Raw genomic sequence first — 21437 nt, forward strand, 5'->3', positions numbered from 1 at the left:
TGTGACAAAGTTCCTCTACCTTGATGAGTCTTGAGCTTATTGGCGGATTTGCTCGCCTTGGAGCTTCACAGCAGCCCTCAATTTGGCCGTTTTTGTGAACCCACAGTCCAGGTTAACTCCTCCTGTGTCTGACCAGGAGTTGGGAGGTTTGGGGAGAACCCGGACCTGCCCTCTACTCCGGGTTCCAGCCCAGGGCCCTGTGGAATGCAGCTGTCTACAGTGCCTCCTGGAACAACTATGCAACAGCTACAACTCCCTGGGCTACTTCCCCATGGCCTCCTCCCAACACCTACTTTATCCTCACCATAGGACCTTCCTCCTGGTGTCTGATAATGCTTGTACTCCTCAGTCCTCCAACAGTATACGTTCTTATTCTCAGCTCCTAGCACCTCTTGCTCCCAGCTCCTTACATGCGCAGCACAAACTGAAGTGAGCTCCTTTTTAAACCCAGGTGCCCTGATTAGCCTGCCTTAATTGATTCTAGCAGCTTCTTGATTGGCTGCAGGTGTTCTAATCAGCCTGTCTTAATTGTCTCCAGAAGGTTCCTGATGGTTCTGGAACCTTCCCTGTTATCTTACCCAGGGAATAGGGACCTACTTAACCTGGGGCTAATATATCTGCCTTCCATTACACTCCTGTAGCCATCTGGCCCGACCCTGTCACAGTGCCTAAAATTGGTCATCTTAGTTTCTATTTAGGAACCTAAATAAGTGGCTTTATTATCAGAGGTAGTGAGCATTCACAGGTCCCTCTGAAATCAACCCCCTTGTAAGATAAATAAGTATTATCCCAATCTTGTAGTTGAGGAAACTGAGGCATAAAGGCCAATATATTGAAGATTCATAGTTTGAGGATATGATCGTATGGGTTCTCCACCATAGGATGCGCACATGCCCATGCACTCTCAATCAGAGACTGCACAGTAGTAATTGCAAGCCTGTGCCTGCACAGAGCAGTATCTTGTGCTTTGAACAAGGGCATTTAAGGAAGCGAAAACTCATTGTTGCTCAGTTTCTTCTCAACAGCCTGCGGCATCAGGACACGGCATTCTGATTTATGTGCTGCAATGCAAAGGCACTTTAGGGGATCCCAAACCACTTTGATCCAGACCATTCTAGTACCAACAGAACACTTTCTGCACACCTCACGAGACCTTCCAGAAAAGAATCAAACTGCAGAGACACCCGTACGTCTTCTTAATCTGCCCATCTTTCTAAGAGGCCGTTCTGACATCTCGGTTGAGAGCACTGACCAACCTATTCCACTGGATCCTCTGTTGTGCAACTACAGCCCCTTTGGAAACCAACTGTCTTACTTCTTGCTTGCCTGGGAATATCATACCTCAGACAGGTAGATACTGGAGGTCATCCACTTCCATCCTATCCTCCCCTCCACCCTCTTCAAGGACCCTTCTCACAAGGAACTCCTAAAATAATAAATTCAGTCTTTCCTCCTCCTGGGGACAATGGAGCCAGTTCCACTGGAATTCGTCAGAAGAGGCTTCTATTCCAATTGCTTTCTAGATCCCAAGAGAGCTAGCGGGTGGAGACCAATCCTTGATCTCAGGAACTAAAACAACTGTGCTCTAGGACATCTCAGAATAGTGACACTAGCTACCATAATCCCTTCCCGAGATCCAGGGGACTGTTTCATTGATGTCAACCTTCAGGATATTTTCAAGTAGTGATCCACCTGCTCACAGGAACAGATCACTATCGGTATCGAGTTTTCCCTTTTGGACTCTCCACTGCCCCAAGGTTATTTAGAAAGATTTCCCCAGAGATATCGGTTTGCCTCCAACAGTGGTGGAGCTCAGTATTCCCATACTTGGATGGCTGGCTGCTACAACTCCTGCCAGCTCAAGAGGTCCACATAGCAACATCCAAGACTTAACCTTATTCCAATCTCTGGGGCTCCGTATCAATCACTAGAAATCCATAGGTTTCAGAGTAGCAGCCGTGTTAGTCTGTATCCGCAAAAAGGAGTACTTGTGGCACCTTAGAGACTAACGAATTTATTTGAGCATAAGCTTTCATGAGCTACAGCTCACTTCATTGGAGCGAGCTGTAGCTCACGAAAGCTTATGTTCAAATAAATTTGTTAGTCTCGAAGGTGCCACAAGTACTCCTTTTTTTAGAAATCCATACAGTTCCCAGTACAAAGAACAGACATTATAGGAGCTACCCTAGATTCCACAACAGCCAGACTTTATTTTCTACCCTTTCCAATATTATCTCAACAATACAACTGAGCCAACAAACAGCAAGGGTTAGCCTAAGGCTCTTGGGTCACACGTCAGCCTCCATGTCTGTGACTCTCCACAGAATCAGAATCGTAGGACTGCAAGGGACCTTGAAGTCCAATCCCCTACACTCATGGCAGGACTAAGTATTATCTAGACCATACTTGACAGGCGTTTGTCTAACCTGCTCTCAAAAATCTCCACTGATGGAGATTCCACAACCTATTTATTCCAGTGTTTTACCACCATGAAGTTAGGAAGTTTTTCCTAATGTCCAACCTAAGCTGCCCTCGCTGCAATTTAAGCCCACTGCTTCTTGTCCTAACCTCAGAGGTTAAGGAGAACAAATTTTCTCCCTCTTCCTTGTAACAATCTTATGTACTTGAAAACTGTTACCATACCCCCTCTCAGTTTCCTCCAGACTAAACAAACCCAATGTTTTCAATCTTCCCACACAGATCATGTTTTCTAGACCTGTAATAATTTCTGTTGCTCTTCTATGAACTTTCTTCATTTTGCAAGCCTACAACTCAGATGCTTTCAAATGTGAGTAAGAACAGTGTATACCCCAAACTGACAAAGCCTATCCAAACACTTTACAGTCTCTCCTAGCGTGGAGGAGACTTTCACATGGTGGAAGAACCCACTTAGTCTGTGTTGGAACCCCATTCTTGTATTCCGCACCATCAAAGATCTTCACCACAGACACTTCTCTGCTAGGATTGGGAGCGCACCAGCAGGGAGTCACAGCCCAGGGTAAATGGTGTTACTGGAACTGGTGCTTTATATCAACATTCTGGAGCTAAGAACAGTATGATATGCTTCATAATACTTCCTTCATGCCACACGGGTCACTTAGAGTAATGCTGGACAACTGGGTAGTGATATATTACATCAACCTCCAAGGTGGAACAAGATTACAATTCTTGTGCACAGTCGCTAAGGCTGTGGAATTGGTGTTTCTACCATTGGATATAAGTACGAGCAGTCTACCTACCAGGCTTCTAAAATACATGTGCAGAATTCCTGAGCAGATACTTCTGACAAGACCACAAATGAGAACTCAAAGACTCTGTCTTTTGCAGGGTTCTACCAGAAATAGGCCATCCTGAACACCACGAAGTGTTGCCTGTTTCTGCTCCAACAAAGGTTATGGCCATAAATCCCTGGGGGATACCTTGACAATACCATGGCCCCATACTCTTCTTAGCCACCTGTACTACTAATCTTCAAGAGCCTTCTCAAGCTGTGACAGATGAGACACAGCCAGAGCAATTCTCATAGCACTGGGCTGACCAAGATAGGTATTGTACTCAAACCTCATCCACTTCTCGGAAGTAACACCCCCTCATACTTTCTATCAGGAAGGATCTCTTGCCACAGAACTCAGGGATCTTAATTCATACTGGTCCCTCCTCCCCAAACCTGAAAGCATTGCTCCTCAATAGCTCGAACATGGAGCTAATCTGTTTAGATAGAGTTCAGTCAATATTCCTATCTAGTAGAAACCTCAATACTCACAAGACATACCCCCAAAATGGAAACATTTCCAGTCCTGGTGCTCCCTCCTCAAGCATCAGAGGTTCTGTTCCATCACCACAGCTTTCCACTCACCCATTCATGGCTTTCCCACTCTTTGCACACCCTACAGCAGCCAGATTACTCCAGAGTCCATACAGCTTATTTTTTCCCTGTTCAGAACCTGTCCTTCCAGCAGAACCTCAATTTGGTTTTTAATGCATTAAGATCTCCCCACTCCTTTGGACTGATGGCTACCTGCTCTGGCCTCCAACTTTCCCTCAACATGTCATTCATCAGCAACATTACTTCAGTAAAATGAATAGGAGAACTGGGATCACCCATGGCTGACCTACCATATACCACCTTTTACAAAGGCAAAATTATACTATGCCCCCATCCGTGCTTTCTCCCCAGGTCTCCTTGGAATATCTTATTACCCAGGAGATTTACTAGCCCCAGTTTTACCCCAAACCTCATGCCTCCAGAGAGGAATCCAGTTCTCAGTCACTGGATGTCAGAAGAGCCCTTGCCATCTCCCTGGGCAGACTTCTCAGATTCCCTATTTTAGTGTTTTTTAAAAGAATTTTTTCCTCTCAAAAAATGCATATTTTTAATCAAATTTTGTGTTCAGCCCTCCATTTTAGAATATCTGAAATGTGCCTTGTTCACAGTTTAGTAGCAAGGATTGGATCGTGCTTGGTCAATAATCCTTACCTTTATGGAACTATAGTTGATGTAATGGGTGGAATTGTGTTCACCAATGGTTCCTTTCATTGGCAATATATTTTATACAAGAAATTGTTTTATGTAACTAGGCTCAGAGGTCATACACTGGGTACATTTCTAAATATAAGATAACAAGAATATAATATTTTAAAAGTATTTGGGGGGGAGGAAGGTGTTCAGTCTTGTGTCGTTCCTGGTGTGTTATTTCTTTTGGCAACAGAAGGCAGAAACAGAAGTAAGCCAAAGACCTTTTATTGGCTAAAGGAAACCAGTATTAGTTTACAAGGTCACCTTACCTTCTGAAGAGTCTTGAGAATATTGAAGAGTCTGTGACCTTTCCAGTTCTATCTTCAGCAATTATATATAGTAAGTCCTCAAAACTCTTCTGGCCCACAACACAGATGGCCAAGTGAAAAAGCCAAGAGTTTCTTCTGTTGAGACCACAATCTCCACAGAAGAATCAACATTCTAAATTGGTTTTGTGAGTGACTTACTCCTGTATGATTGTCATTAAGACAGTTTAAAACAGGGGTTCTCAAACCGGGGGTCGGGACCCCTCAGAGAGGGTTACAAGGTTCTTACATGGGGGGGTTGCGAGTAGTCAGCCTCCAGCCCAAACCCCGCTTTTCCTCCAGCATTTATAATGGTGTTAAAAATATAAAAAATGTGTTTTTAGTTTATGGGGCGGGGGGGGGGGTCACATTCAGAGGCTTGCTATGTGAAAGGGGCCATCAGTACAAAAGTTTGAGAACTCTGGTTTAAAAGAAGCAGTTGAGAGTGTTCAGGGTGAGCTACTGCAGAAATAGGAAATACTGATCCTCTTGTGGAAGCCAAAGTGCCAAATGTAGATAATCGTTAAGAAATATTTCTATTATAGTAGCACCCATATAGAGGCCCCAATAAAATTTGAGAACCCAGTATGTTACATGCTGTATAAACATTAAGAGTCAGTCTCTGTCTTTCAGAATTTACAATCTAAGATTATATCCCCTTAGCAGTTGGAAAACCTTCTCCCCCATTCATCCGCCTCTGCACCAGAGAGATGAGGCTTTGAACTCATATGGTCGGCTGTCTTCTTGAGCTTCTAGAATAACCTTCAATGTATGAGGCTTGGATTTGTCTTTCTACTTCCTCTTTGCCTCAGGAAGAGGAGGGTCCTCTGGCCATTGACTTGTCCAGGTACTCAGAACCAGACTTGTTGGTGTTAAACCAACATTCCAAGATGAACAGATGGAGCTTATACTGCACCTCTTTTGTGCCCTGTACATGAAACTGGTGCACAGAGAGTCTAGCAGATGACCGACATCCAGAGAATGCCCACTAGTTAGTAATTAACATTTTTGCCTTTCAAAAAGCACAGTGCTTGAAGTCTAATATATTTTATTTAAATCAGCCACTACAGAATACAAGGGGCAAAAGGCCTGAACATCATGCCACATTATAGATCCTAACAACGTGGACAAAAGGCCAGAGGACCCAAAGAAAAAAATCTAATATTTTGTATTAAAAAAAGGTACATACAGTAACACTACAGGTGTATGTGCACCTAACACTTTCTAATTGGAGACTTTTGCCAGCAGCGCCACTAGGCAGTGCATGCACTGCTGCTCTCCTTGTGTGCAGAGAAAAGGACATAAAAGGGGTGTGTCCACTACATCCTTGTATATGAAGTGTCCAGTGCAGTAGGGAAAGGCAAGAGGGTCATGGACTAGATACATACCCAACACATCTCAAAGAACAAGTTATTGTACAGATAAGTAACGTTTTTCCCCCACCTTCGAGTGTACATATACATTTCATCACAAGCGATTCATCAGTAGTTCTCTTGCAGGTGGAGGACTTCAGATCACTTGAACAGAGACTAACACTGACTTGCCAAAGTTGGCATCATCTCTACAGGCTTGAGTGATGTCAATGTCTGGAAAAGGTATGAACAGATGACTGACGGCTTTGCAAATATTCTCTATAGGGATGTTGCTCAGAAAAGCTGATTAAGCAGACTAAGCTCTAGCAGACTGAGCTGTTATCCTTGAGGACTTTAGTAACATTGTAGCACTGCTTAATGCAGTCAGAAATCCAACAAGAAATTTGCTGAGCGGTTACAGGTTGGCCTCTAATTTTCTCAGCTTATGCTACAAAGAACCTGAGAGAGCTCTGAAAGCCACAGTGTAATCCAGATAGAATACCAGAGCTCTACAAACATCTAAGGTATGGAGTGTCTCTTCAGCTTTTGAGGCGTGAGATCTTGGGGGATAAAAACAAAACATCAGAAGATGAATTGTTTGATTCAGGTAGAAAGCTCAAATTATCTTTGGAATAAACTGAGGATGTGGCCTAAGAGAAACTTTGAAAGGAGGATCAGCTAAGAGATCTTGAAGTTCTGAAATTCTCCTTGTAGAGATGACTGCCACTAGGAATCCCTTCTTCATAGAAAAGAGAGACAGTGAGGAGAACCGATTAGTCCGGAGATGACGAAGTTAAGATCCAATAAAGGTACTGGATCAGACACAGGTGGGTAGATGTTGATTAAACCTTTCAAAAATCTGGAAACCAGAGGGTGAGAGAAGACAGAAAACCTATCCACTGGCAGATGCAAAGCAGATATTGACACCAAGTGGACTCTCACAGAACTAACTGATAGGTCAGAAGATTCCAAGTGTAATGAAGTACAATACATGTGAGATCTCTGTGTGATGGGGTGGTATGGGCTGAGATTGCACCTAAACAGAAAACCTCCATTTAGTTACTGTACAGTCTCTTGAACTCCTTATCAGGAGCAGATCTAGATGAGACTGCTGAGTGCACTCTCTGGTGTCAGAGGAGTCAGAAACTGGGTGGGTGAAGAAATAATCAAAGTCCTGCTGAGGGACTTGGTAACTTCTATCAACCCACTTTGCCGTACGTGGCATAGAGGACAGTGAATGTTCACTGGCTCTAACAAGACTTCATTAATGGGAAGGGCAACCCTTCCTGGGGCAGGAGCCTATAGAATATTAAGGAGACTGTGTGAGTTTTCTTGTACGAGCTCAGCCTGACACCCTGAGAAGTAGCTACTCTTCTCATCAAGTCCTGAAAGACTTTAAAGTTTTCTGGAGAATGAGATGTCAACTCTGGGGTGACTGCTTCATGTCAGGAACAGGGTAAAATATTGGGGCAGGGAGTAAGTAGAGAAGACATCTTGGCTTTCTTTCATTAATTCCCCTTCCTCAACAAGATCTAGTACAGCTGATGGAGGGATGGTGGAAGGAGTCTCTCCAGAGGTTTCCTGCACTAGACTCTCCTCTTGGACTATAACTCTGATGGAGGACTAGACTCCTTCAGAGCAGGCCAAGACAAGTACGGTCATGGAGGATATTCTATTCTCTCAGTAGACCATAGGGGAGGGTACCATAAAGGAACCTCTTTTTAAGAGTACCAGTCCTGTTCCTTCTGCCTCATGTCCCCTGAACAAGATCTAAAGCCTGGTCTACACTATGAGGTTAGGTCGAATTTAGCCACATTAAGTAGATTTAAAAATGACTGCGTCCACACATTCCGTCAACCTAAAGGGCTTTTAAAATCAATTTCTGTACTCCTCCCCGACGAGGGGAGTACCGCTAAAGTACTGCAAGTACTGCTATCTACTTGCTGGGTCGAATTTGAGGAAGTGCGGACGCAAATCGACAGTATTGGCCTCCAGGAACTATCCCAGAGTGCTTCATTACGACTGCTCTGGACAGCACTTTGAACTCTGAAGCACTAGCCAGGAAAAGCCCCGGGAACTTTTGAATTTCATTTCCTGTTTGGTCAGCGTGGCGAACTCAGCAGCACAGGTGACCATGCAGTCCCCCCAGAATCGTAGAGTGTAGAATATTTCTACGCTCCCCCAATCATCTCCATTCCTGAGGTTATCGCAGATTACAAGGCGAAAAAAACGCACTCGCGATGACATGTTTTCCAAGCTCATGCAGTTCTCCCGCACTGAAAGGCCACAGCTTAATGCATGGACACATTCAGCGGCAGAGGCCAGGAAAGAATTAAGTGAGCGTGAAGAGAGGAAGCAGGACACGATGCTGAGGCTAATGTGGCAGCAAACAGACATGATGAAGCATCTGTTGGGGGGAGCAAATGGACATGATGAAGCGTCTGTTGGAGCTGCAGGAAAGCCAACAAGAGCACAGACTCCAGCTGCATCCACTGTATAACCGCCTACCCTCCTTTCCATGTTCCATAGCCTCCTCACACAGACGCCCAAGAATGCGGGGAGGAGACTCCGGGCACCCAGCCACTCCACTTCAGAGGATGGCCCAAGCAACAGAAGGCTGTCATTCAAACAGTTTGATTTTTAGTGTGGCTACAATAAGCAATGTCGCCTTGTTCTTCCCTCCTCCCTCACCCCACCTGGGCTACCTTGTCCATTATCTCTTTTATTTTTTTTAATTAAGAAAGAAAGAATGCATGGTTTCAAAACAAGTTATTTTATTTCAAAGGGGGGAGGGTGGTTGGCTTACAAGGAATTAAAATCAACAAAGGGGGCAGGTTTGCATCAAGGAGAAACACACACAACTGTCACACCGAAGCCTGGCCAGTCATGAAACTGGTTTTCAAAGCCTCTCTGATGCACAGCGCACGTTGCTGTGCTCTTCTAATTGTTCTGGTGTCTGGCTGCCCAAAATCAGACGCCAGGCAATTTGCCTCAATCTCCCACCCTGCCATAAACGTCTCCCCCTTACTCTCACAGACATTATGAAGCACACAGCAAGCAGCAATAACAATGGGAATGCTGGCTGTGCTGAGATCTAACCTAGTCAGCAAACAGCGCCAGCAAGCTTTTAAATGCCCAAAAGCACATTCTACCACCATTCTGCACTTGCTCAGACTATAGTTGAACTGCTACTTACTACTGTCCAGGCTTCATGAGCCATGGGAGCAAGGGGTATGCTGGGGTAGGTGCGACCACACGGTGCTGCCCGCTGGGAGAGCAGCCTGAAGCAGAAGCCTCCAGCTCGCATGATATTCCAGGCAGGACTGAATCTCCATGAAACAAAACTTAAAGAAGAAAATGACCTGGAGTCTCTGGCTCCCATTCAGTGCTCTAAGAGGACGATAGCCATGTCTGTCCAGGTGCTCCTAATCGACCTCACCGAGGTCTGCCAGGAGCACCCAGGAGATGTATGATGGCTATCAGTCCTACTGCACCATCTGCCACGAAGGCAAGGAGTTGCTGCTGTGTAGTTATGCAGTACTGTGTCTGCCAGCAGCACCCAGGAGACGTACGGTGACGGTGAGCTGAGCGGGCTCCATGCTTGCCATGGTATGGCGTCTGCACGGGTAATCCAGGAAAAAAGGCACGAAACAATTGTCTGCCATTGCTTTCATGGGGGGGGGGGGAGGGCTGACAACATGTACCCAAAACCACCCGCGACAATGTTTTTGCTCCATCAGGCACTGGGAGCTTAACCCAGAATTCCAATTCCAGTGGAGACTGCGGGAACTGTGGGATAGCTATCGCTCTGTAAGTTGATGCTAGCCACGGTAGAGAGGACGCACTCAGCCAACTTAATGCGCTTAGTGTGGACATACGCAATCGACTGTATAAAATCGGTTTCTAAAAATAGACTTCTATAAAATCAACCTAATTTCATAGTGTAGACATACCCTTAGAGGGGAATAAAAGTACAGGCCTCATAAGAAGATGTAGTACTCGTCTGGAAAGAGGAGCATTCTCTGTAGGGGTCCATGGGGGCTTTGGTAACGACGAGACCTGCTGGTCAGAAGCCGCCCGAGGACAAGGTAGATAGAATGCTGCACTCTTAATCGATGTCAGTAGTGCCGGCATAAGGTACTGGCAGAGATGATATCTATGGCGCTGGGAGCGACAGTGGTGCCAGCAGTGCTGACAGACTAAGGCTAACTGATAGAATTATATACATTGAAGACTTAAAGCTGGCAAATTGAAGCAAAAACTACAGGAGCTCCAACTCTTGCCATGGGCGCTGAGACGGAACTGAGAGTGGGGTGGTAGACATGCCCCTTTTTTGTCTTTAGCTCAATGCACAAGAAGAGCATGTGCTACCTAGCGGTAATACTGGCAAAAGTCTCCTACTCAAATGAATTGGGTGCCCCTAAACCTAAAGTGGAATGCATATGTGCACAATCACTTGAAAAAGAATAAGTGTTACAGTAGCATCCAGAGGCCCCATACAAGATCAGGCACTCATATTTGATATTGTACATACAATAAAAGAGTCCAAGCCCCGAATAATTTACAACCTAAAAATAGGGACAAAAATACAGGGAGGGAAAGGGTGACAACAACAAGAACAATAGTTTATATGCATTTTTAACGAACTGTACAATCCTCAGGCTTTGAAGTTTCTTTTTTAATACCTGGTCAGGAGATACTAACAAGCAATTTGTCTAGACGTCATCATTGACATCATAATAGAGATCTTAAAGTATCTGAAGGAACACAGACTTCTGGATGTGTGAAGTGATTTTTGGAGGGCATTCCACACAAAACAGAGGGCAAAAAGTTATCTCTGGGAGAAGTGGACAAGCAGTTGAAAGAGGCTACCATCATTAGTAAAACAAAGGGTGAAAGTCACAACATGGTGAAATAAGAGATTGGTTAAGTATGAGGAGCTAAAATTCGAAGGACCTTGTTAATAAGAACTCAATTGTTGTGTTTGATGTGATGAGAAGGGAGCTCAATGCATTGCCTGGAAGTATCTCTGGTAATATACAGAGAAAAAAGTATACATTTCAGAATCTGACACTCCAGCTTCTACATGTCCTCATTAACCAAAACAAGCAATTAATACAAATATTTCCCTCTATATTTATTTTAAAGTGGGAAATAAAATTTACCAAATCATTGGCTGGCCAGGTTATAAAAGTTCTCTTCTGAATTACCTCCCACTTCCCAGCTTTTTTTTAAAAACAGCCCAATGAAATAAATATGTAAATGTTTCCTTTTAGTCAGAGGAAAGGCACTAACAGCATGGCACATCTCAAAGGTATTAGCACTTCACAGCAGTGCCACAGGTACTCCTTTTCTTTTTGCGAATACAGACTAACAGGGCTGTTACTCTGAAACCTGTCACAGCAGTGTGCTGACTTAAAAAATAAGATAAGCAGAACTGAAGTCTTTCATTTCCATTTTACCGCTGAGAAGAGGAAAAGGCTACTATGACAGAAAAAAGCATTGCTATAAAATGCAACAAAGAAGCATCTGACTGATATTCACAACTTTTTATTTTATGTAACAAAGTATTATGATTATGTAACAATCAACAGGAGCCAAGAATGGAAGATGTAATTTGGAAGGGTTTTTTTGAAATAGAAGTCAAAATAAAATTAAACAAACAAGTTACTAATTCCTCCTTACATGGGTTAAAAATACATATAAGGACAACCACCATTTATTTTAGTTATTACACCCTGGATGCAATTCAACTTCAAATTATTTCTATTCTCCTAGATCAGTGGACACCAACCAGTCGATCACGATCTCCCTATCAATCCCAGAGGATCTCCTAGTTGATCGTGATCTCCGATGGTGCAGTGGGGCTGCTGCTAAGGCAGGCTCCCTGCCTGCCCCGGCCCCACACTGCTCCCGGAAGTGGCCAGCACAGCCCTGGGGACAGGGGCCTCCCTCCATGCAATGCCCCTGCAGCTCTCACTGGATGGGAACGGGGAGCTGCGGCCAAGGGGAGCTGCGGGGGCGGTGCTTGCAGAGAGGGGCGGTGCTTGCAGAGAGGGGCGGTGCTTGCAGAGAGGGGCGGTGCTTGCAGAGAGGGGCGGTGCTTGCAGAGAGGGGCGGTGCTTGCAGAGAGGGGCGGTGCTTGCAGAGCCACATGCTCCCTGATGCTCCCAGGGGCGCATTGACCCCTTCTGGGAGTGGTGTGGTGTGGCGCTGGGGTAGGCAGGGAGCCTGCCTTACCAGCAGCCACACTACACTGCCAACCAGGAGCCGCTGGAGGCAAATGTTGACTGGCTGGAGGCTGCACCCTGAGCCCCTTCTTGGAACCAGCACCCTATACCCCTCCTGCACTCCCAAACCCCTTCCTGCACACCAAGCCCCAGCCCTGACCCCCTCCTAGAGCCAGCACCTGGTATCCCCTCCTGCACCCAAACTCCCTCCCAGAGCTTGTACCCCTCATCCACTCTTACACCCCAAACCCCTGCCCCAGGCTCAGCACAGAGCTCCTTCTGATACTGTGAACGCCTCGGCCCCAGCCCAGAGCCCACACCCAATTCCCTATTCCAGCTTGGTGAAAGTGAGTGATGGTGGGGGAGAGCGAGCTGGGTGGGGGGGAATGGAGTGAGGAGGGCGGGGCTTTGGGGAAGGGGTGGGGTAGATCCTGGGTTGTCCTTAAATTCAAAGTGATCTTGGGCGTAAAAAGGTTGGAGATCACTGCCCAAGATCATCATGGCTTGCTGTCCCCATAGTGGATCATAAATTATGCTATTTGCATTGACTGCAAGATGTGTCACTAGAGTTTGAGGACTATCTCAGGCATTATGTTTAGAGCAGTGGTCTCCAACCTTACGCACAAGATCACTTTTTGAATTTAAGATCAACCCAGGATCTACCCCACCCATTCCCCAAGGCCCAGCCCCGCCCACTCCATTCCCTCCTTTCTCCATTGCTCACTCTTCCCCATCTCATTTTCACCATGCTGGAACAGGGGGTTGTGGTGCGGGAGGGGGTGTAGGCTCTGGGGCTAAGGGGTTTGGAGTGCGAGGGGGGCTCCGGGCTCAGCCTGGGGCAGGGAGTTGGGTGCAGGAGTGAGGGGTGCAAGCTCTGGGAGGGTGCAAGCTCTGGGGCCCCGAGGGGGAGGACAACAGCAAGTCTTCCGGCGTTGCCTGTTCCCACAATTGCTGCCCCCGCAGCTCCCATTGGCTGGTTTCTGGCCAATGGGAGCTGCGGGCAGGGGCAGCGCATGGAGCTGCCTCACCCTCCCACCCCCAAGGGCCACAGACGTGCCAGCAGTCATCCACTTCCAGGAGCAGCGTGGCGCCAGGGCAGCCAGGCAGCTTGCCTCAGGCCTGCTGCGCCGCCGAACTTTTAGCAGCCAGTGATCATGATTGACTGGCAGAGGCTGCAGGATCAACTAGTCGATCGCGATTGACTTGTTGGTGACCACTGGTCTAGAGTTAAACCTTTGCAGTACTGGTTCCATCTAATACTAGATATGCTATGGGGGACAGTGGCCAACAGGAAGGTAACAGATGACAGCAAAAAAATGAAAAGGAAAGCGGTGAAAAGTGGAAAGGAAGTACTTAAAAGTTTCAGACAACTGGAGAGGAAGAGGAAAATGAAAGTACAGCACAAGAGGGTACTAAAAGAAAATCCCACAAGTACTATCATCAAAAACAATCCAGGAAAAGTACTGATAAGGGACAGTAAGATGACCTGACCTAAAATAAGAAAAAAATGGATTACAACCCTACTCTTGTCACTAATAGGACAGTACCATGCTGACAAATTTCTGAAGTGAACTTGGTAAAACAACCACTGTAAAAGGCTGCAATGTGCACAAGAGTTTAAAAAACCAAAAACTCCAGCCTGGATCCTCGTACAGCACATATGCCTTTTTAAATGCTTTTCCCCCACCCTCCACAGACAAAAATGAAAATTTTAAGTGTTGGGGTAGCCTCTTGGACCTTACCCACACAGGAGTATGCTGGGTGGCTTCTGAGACCTTATCCATCCAGTTCCCAAGAATTCAGTGCAACTCCAAACTATCACTCATCTTTATTGGCATATAATCAAACTGCAGCTGAGCCTAATCAAAGCTCAAGCTCAAGTGGGTACAGGGCATACCACACAGCCAAAGTTACACAGCACCCCTTTTCCCTTTATATACATTTACTCATTACACTGCATTTACTATACATTGCATCACACATTTTGAGACTGGCCTGATCACTTTATAGGAACCAATCCTTGTACAGCACGCATTGTTCATACATAACTTACTCTTTACCTCATCTTATGTTCCAGGCTTATCTTATCCTTTGTTATGTTGTCCATTGTAAATGGTTTCCTCAGTGTTTCCCCTTATCTTAGCTAGTACAGACATTCTGTTTCCAGCCTCCTGATCCATTTAACCTCCCTAATCCTGGCTCCAAGAAATGAGGCCTCATACATGTCCAATTATCCATGTCAAGCCAAGCCTACAAACAGTAGCAAAGACAAATATGATTTCTCACCTACTATATTTACAAGCGGATGAAAATACAATAGATATTCAGGCTTGTTAAATCTCCTGTTTGAGAGAAGAAACTGAGTCTTTAGTTGCTTTCAAAACTACCCTTACCCAGGAGTATTAGTGCTACCTCTGAAGTGCAAAAAACACAGACATCCAAGATGATCCTGACCCCATAAAACTGGACAGCAGGAAGTGTACACTGAGCACCCTTACAGATTTCGCAAGCCAGTTACCTCAAAAAAGGGATGATCTGGGGAAACACTACCCAGAAGCTTAAAGCTGAAGAAACACACTAATATGAAACTTGCTTTGCCACTCTAGGTAGGATAGCTATGGTTCAAGTCTTTGAAGGATTCTAACCACAGAGACATAGCCTAGAGCAGTGGTTCCCAAACTTTTGTACTGGTGACCCCTTTCACTCAGCAATCCTGAGTGTGACCCTCCCCCACAAAGTAAAAACACTTGTTTATATTTAGCACTATTATAAATGCTGGAGGCAAAGCAGGGTTTGGGGTGGAGGCTGACAGCTCGCAACTGCCCACATAATAACTCATGACCCCCAGTTTGAGAACCCCTGGCCTAGAGCATTAGTCATTGCTCCCCTCACAAAAAATCCCCTTCAACCATGACCACAGGCTTGGAGCTATGGCTAGATCAAAGTGAGTAGTGCTCTAGCCATCTCTCCCTGATCACAGGAACTTGTGTACAACTAGGGAGCAGCAGCAAGAGAACCAGCAGCCATATTACAGAGAGCAAGGAGCTGCCAGATTTAGCTAATCAGCTAGGTGCTAGCAGCCCAATCAGAAAAGCTGATAGAAGAAAACAGCCAGATTCCCCCTCCCCTCCCAGAGCAAGCACAATCCTGGCAACCAGACCACACCCCTTCACGAAGTCTGGAACAAGGAGCAGAGATGCCAGAGGCACAGCAATTCCTACGTTCTGTGCTACAGTCTTGTCAATCTTAAGTCTGGTAACGGGGACATTTGCTGTCATTTATGTAAATGAAGCAAGGCATAGTTATCAACTATGAAAATTAAGTCAGTATGTTATTTGCATAGAATCTCCAGATCTCTGAAACTTTAGCCTTAACAGGCATGGTATTTCATTGGTGTCAAACTGTAAATGATCATTTGTTTTATTTCCATCAGATTCAGTATTTTTTGGTAGGTAAATAAATATGCTCGTAAAATACAGCATTTGCTTTAAAATTCATGGTGACCAATAAGCTTCTTCTATAATGCTTATAGGGTGAAGGGGCACTACTTTAAAAAAAAATCTGTTTTTTCACATAAATGTACATTATATTCAACGGATATGAAATGTTGCTTGCTGCCAGTTGGTACACAACTAATCTATAAACAAAATGAAACAAAATTATTCTTTAGCATTTGTCTTACTGGAAAACAAGATAATTTGCCCCTTCATACACTGAAAGATTCAGTGTGAATATGAAAATAAAATCCATAACAGATTGTCAATTCATGTTTGCAAACTATTTCTATATTTATATGTAATCATTTAAAAATTGGTAATAAGGCTGAAAGTTAGTTTTCCATGTGCCAAAATTTTCATAAAATAGAACTTTTCAACAAGAATAGTTCCAGTAATCAGCAGAGACTAAGCATGGAAAGTTTCAGCCTCAAAGATGGGAATGTTGAAAACATGGTATTAGAATGCAAATAACCAGTTTTAGTTAGAGGAATCCATAATTTGGAAGATGACTGCAAATGGGATAGGAGCTTACAAAATATTATGGCACCACATGACTGAGCAGTACAGAAAACACATCAGGACTAAGAACACTGTAGTATCTCTGTATAAATCAGACTGAAAAGTACATCTAGCGTATTGTATATGCTGGTATTTTTTGGTACTTCCCTACAATCACTACTTAGTGTTTAAATGTAGAAGCACAGAAATATAGGGTGGAAGGGACCTTGACACGTCATTTGGTCCAGCCCCCTGCAACGAAGCAATATTAAGTACACCTAGACCATCCCTGACAGATGTTTGTGTAACCAGTTTTTAATAACTCCAGTGATGGGGATTGCACAGCCTCTCTTGGTAACCTATCCAGTAATTAACTATCCTTGTTAAAAAGGGTTTCCTAATAACTAACCTAAATCTCCCTTGCTGTAAAATAAGACAATTACTTCTTGTTCTATGTTCCATGGACAGTAATTAATTGTTCTCCATGTCCTCTTCATAACAGCCCTTAACATATCAGAAGGACAGAACAGGTCATGCTGGTGCGGGAGTGGCACTATATGTGAAAGAAAGCATAGAATCAAATGAAGTAAAAATCTTAAATGAACCAAACTGTGCCATAGAATCTCTATGGATAATAATTCCATGCTCGAATAACAAGAATATAGTAGTAAGGATATACTACCGACCACCTGACCAGGATGGTGATAGTGACTGCAAACTGCTTAGGGAGATTAGAGAGGCTATAAAAATAAACTGAATAATAATGCGGGATTTCAACTATCCCCATATTGACTGGGTACATGTTACCTCAGGATGTGATGCAGAGATAAATTTTCTTGACACCTTAACTGACTGCTTCTTGGAGCAGCTAGTCCTGGAACCCACAATAGGAGAGGCAATTCTTGATTTAGTCCTAAGTGGAGCACAGGACCAGGTCCAAGAGGTGAATATAGCTGGATCGCTTGGTATCAGTGACCATAATATAATTAAACTTAACATCTCTGTGGCGGGGAAAACATTACAGCAGCCCAACACTGTGGCATTTAATTTCAGAAAGGGGGACTACACAAAAGAGAGGAAGATAGTTAAACAGAAATTAAAAAGGTACAGTGCCAAAAGTGAAATCCCTGCAAGCTGCATGGAAACTATTTAAAGACACCAAAATAGAGGCTCAACTTAAATGTATACTCCAAATTTTAAAACATAGTAAGAGAACAAAAAAAGTGCCACCGTAGCTACACAAGTAAAAGCAGCAGTGAGAGGCAAAAAGGCATCCTTTAAAAAGTGGAAGCTAAATTCTAGTAAGGAAAATAGAAAGGAGCATAAACTCTGGCAAATGAAGTATAAAAATATAATTAGGAAGGCCAAAAAAGAATTTGAACAACTAGCCTGTCAAGGTTCCTCCCCCACTCTGAACTCTAGGGTACAGATGTGGGGACCTGCATGAAAACCTCCTAAGTTTACTTTTACCAGCTTAGGTTAAAACTTCCCCAAGGTACAAATTAATTTTATGCTTTGTCCTTGGAATATCCACTGCCACCACCAAACTCTCACTGGGTTTACTGGGAAACGTAGTTTGGACACGTCTTTCCCCCCAAAATCCTCCCAACCCTTGCACCCCACTTCCTGGGAAAGGTTTGGTAAAAATCCTCACCAATTTGCAGAGGTGACCACAGACCCAAACCCTTAGATCTGAGAACAATGAAAAAGCATTCAGTTTTCTTACAAGAAGACTTTTAATAGAAATAGAAGTAAAGGAACCACCTCTGTAAAATCAGGATGGTAGATACCTTACAGGGTAGTTACATTCAAAACAGAGAATCCCTCTAGGCAAAACCTTAAGTTACAAAAAAGACACACAGACAGAAAGTCATTCTATTCAGCACATTTCTTTTCTCAGCCATTTAAAGAAATCAATCTAACGCATACCTAGCTAGATTACTTACTAAAAGTTTTAAGACTCCATTTCTGGTCTATCCCCAACAAAAGCAGCCTATAGACAGACAGAGACCCTTTGTTTCTCTCCCTCCTCCCAGCTTTTGAAAGTATCTTGTCTCCTCATTGGTCATTTTGGTCAGGTGCCAGCCAGGTTACCTTTAGCTTCTTAACCCTTTACAGGCGAGAGGATTTTTCCTCTGGCCAGGAGGGATTTTAAAGGGGTTTACCCTTCCCTTTATATTTACGACATAGCCAAAAACTCAAAAAGTAACAGCCAAATTTTTTTTTAAGTACATAAGAAGCAGAAAGCTGCTAAACAACCAGTGAGGCCACTGGACGATCGAGATGCTAAAGGAACACTCAAGGACGATAAGGCCATTGCAGAGAAACTAAATTAATTCTTTGCATCCGTCTTCATAGCTGAGGATGTGAAGGAGACCCAAACCTGAGCCATTCTTTTTAGATGACAAATCTACGGAATTGTTCCAGATTGAGGTGTCATTAGAGGATGTTTTGGGACAAATTGATAAATTAAACAGTAATAAGTCACCAGAACCAGATGGTATTCCCAATGTTGCCTCTAATTTTTTCATCTATGTGAGGAATGAGTTTTGTCATGTCCACTAAGGTGATGAGTGGCAGGGGTGGAGCCGAGGAGTTTGGAATGTGGGAGAGGGCTCAGGGCTCCGTTTGGGGATGCAGGTTCTGGAGTGGGGCTGGGAATAAGTGTTTGGGGTGCGAGAGAGGCTCAGGGCTCAGGCAAAGGGTTGGAGTGTGGTGTGATGGCTGCAAGATGTCCTGGGGCTGCAGCGGGGAGAGAGGACTCCCCTCAACTCTCTCTCGCAGCAGCAGCTCTAGCGCCAGGGCTGGGGGAGAGGCGCCTCTCCCCGGCAGTGGCCCGGCAGGCCCCCTACCTCTTTCCTCTCCAGTCCAGGTCCGTGTGGCTGCTCGCCTGTGTGGCCCTTAGTAGCCTGCTGTGCAGCCACGCAGCTTAGAGGGAACTTAGGTATTCACCAAAGAGATCGGAAGGAACTCAAATGTGAAACTGTACAACTACTAACTGTGGTTTGTAGCCTATCATTTAAATCAGCTTCTGTACCAAAATGACTGGATAGCTAATGTGACACCAATTTTTAAAAAAGGGATCCAGGGGTGATCCCTGCAATTACAGACAAGTAAGCCTGACTTCAGTACCAGGCAAACTGGTTGAAATTATAGTAAAGAACAGAATTGTCAGACACATAAATGAACGTAACTTGTTGGGTAAGACTCAATATGGTTTTTGTAAAGGGAAATCATGCCTCACCAATCTACTAGAATTCTTTGAGGAGGTCAACAAGCATGTGGACAAGGGGAAATCCACTGGATATAGTGTACTTAGATTTTCAGAAAGGCTTTGACAAGGTCCCTCACCAAAGGCTCTTAAGTAAAGTAAGCTGTCATGGGATAAGAGGGAAGGTCCTCTCTTGGACTGATAACTGGTTAAAAGATAGGAAACAAAGGGTAGGAGTAAATGGCCAGTTTTCAGAATGGAGATAGGTAAATACTGGTGTCTCCCAGGGGTCTGTACTGGGACCAGTACTTTATAAATATATTGAGAATGATCTGGAAAAAGGGCTAAACAGTGAGGTGGCAAAATTTGCAGATGAAACAAAACTACTCAAGGTAGTTAAGTCCAAAGCAGACTGTGAATAGCTACAAAGGGATCTCACGAAACTGGGTGACTGGGCAACAAAATGGCAGATAAAATTCAGTGTTGATAAATGCAAAGTAATGCACATTGAAAAATATAATCCCAGCTATCCATATAAAATGATGGGGTCTAAATTATCTGTTACCACTCAAGAAAGAGGTCTTGGAGTCACTGTGGATAGTTCGCTGAAAACATCCATTCAATGTGCAGCGGCAGTCAAAAAAGCAAACAGAACGTTGGGAATCATTAAGAAAGGGATAGATAAGACAGAAAATATATTGCCTCTATATTAATCGATGGTACACCCACATCTTGAATACTGTGTGCAGATGTGGTTAACCCATCTCAAAAAAAGATATATTGGAATTGTAAAAGGTCCAGAACAGCTTGCATATGAGGAGAGATTAAGACGACTGGGACTCTTCAGCTTGGAAAAGACACAACTAAGGGGGGATATGATAGAGGTCTATAAAATCATGACTAGTGTGGACAAAGTAAATAAGCAAGTGTTATTTACTCCTTCTCGTAACACAAGACCTAGGGGTCACCAAATTAAATAGGCAGCCGGTTTAAAACCAACAAAAGGAAGCATTTCTTCACACAATGCAGAGTCAACCTGTAGAACTCTTTGCCAAAGGATGTTGTAAAGGGCAACACTATAACAGGGTTCAAGAAAGAACTAGATAAATTCATGGAGGATAGGTCTATCAATGGTTATCAGCCAGGATGGGCAAGGATGGTGTTCCCAGTCTCTGTTTGCCAGAAGCTGGGAATGCATGACAGGGGATAGATCACTTGATGATTACCTGTTCTGTTCATTCCCTGTGGGGCACCTGGCATTGATCACTGTTGGAAGATAGGATACTGGGCTAGATGGACCTATGGTCTGCCCCAGTATGGCCGTTCTTATGTTCTTATATTTGAAGACTTATCAGGTCTGTACCTCCCCCACCCCAGTCTTCTTTTCTCAAGACTAAACATGGCAGTTTTTTTAACCTTTCTTCATAGGTCAGGTTTTCTGAACCTTTAGTCCTTTTTGTTGCTCTCTTCTGAACTTTATCCAGTTTCTTCACATATTTCTTGCAGCGTGGTGCCCAGAACGGGACACAATACTCCACCTGAGGCCTCACCAGTGCTGAGCAGAAGAATTGCCTCCACATCTTACCCATGACACTTGATAATATACCCCAGAATAGCATTAGACTTTTTGCAACTGCATCACACATTTTTGATTCATATTTAATTTGTCATCCACTATAACCCCCAGATCCTTTCCTGCAGTACTACTGCCTAGCCAGTTATTTCCTATGTTGTATTTAGGCATATAGCATTTTTCATCTCAAATCAAATAAACAAAAATTCAGAGACGAGAGACTAAAATGAACACAATTTGAAGGCATAACTACTG

General features: G+C 44.2%; 1 protein-coding gene across 4 annotated transcripts in view; it reads right to left on the minus strand.

Annotated features, from left to right (window-relative positions):
• EFR3A (EFR3 homolog A) overlaps positions 1-21437 on the minus strand; it is a 184487-nt gene that overhangs the window by 47727 nt on the left and 115323 nt on the right. The gene's annotated exons all lie outside the window — the stretch shown is intronic.

This window comes from Lepidochelys olivacea (genome assembly GCF_965140295.1).
Source record: "Lepidochelys olivacea isolate rLepOli2 genome assembly, chromosome: 2".
Classification (NCBI taxonomy): domain Eukaryota; kingdom Metazoa; phylum Chordata; order Testudines; family Cheloniidae; genus Lepidochelys; species Lepidochelys olivacea.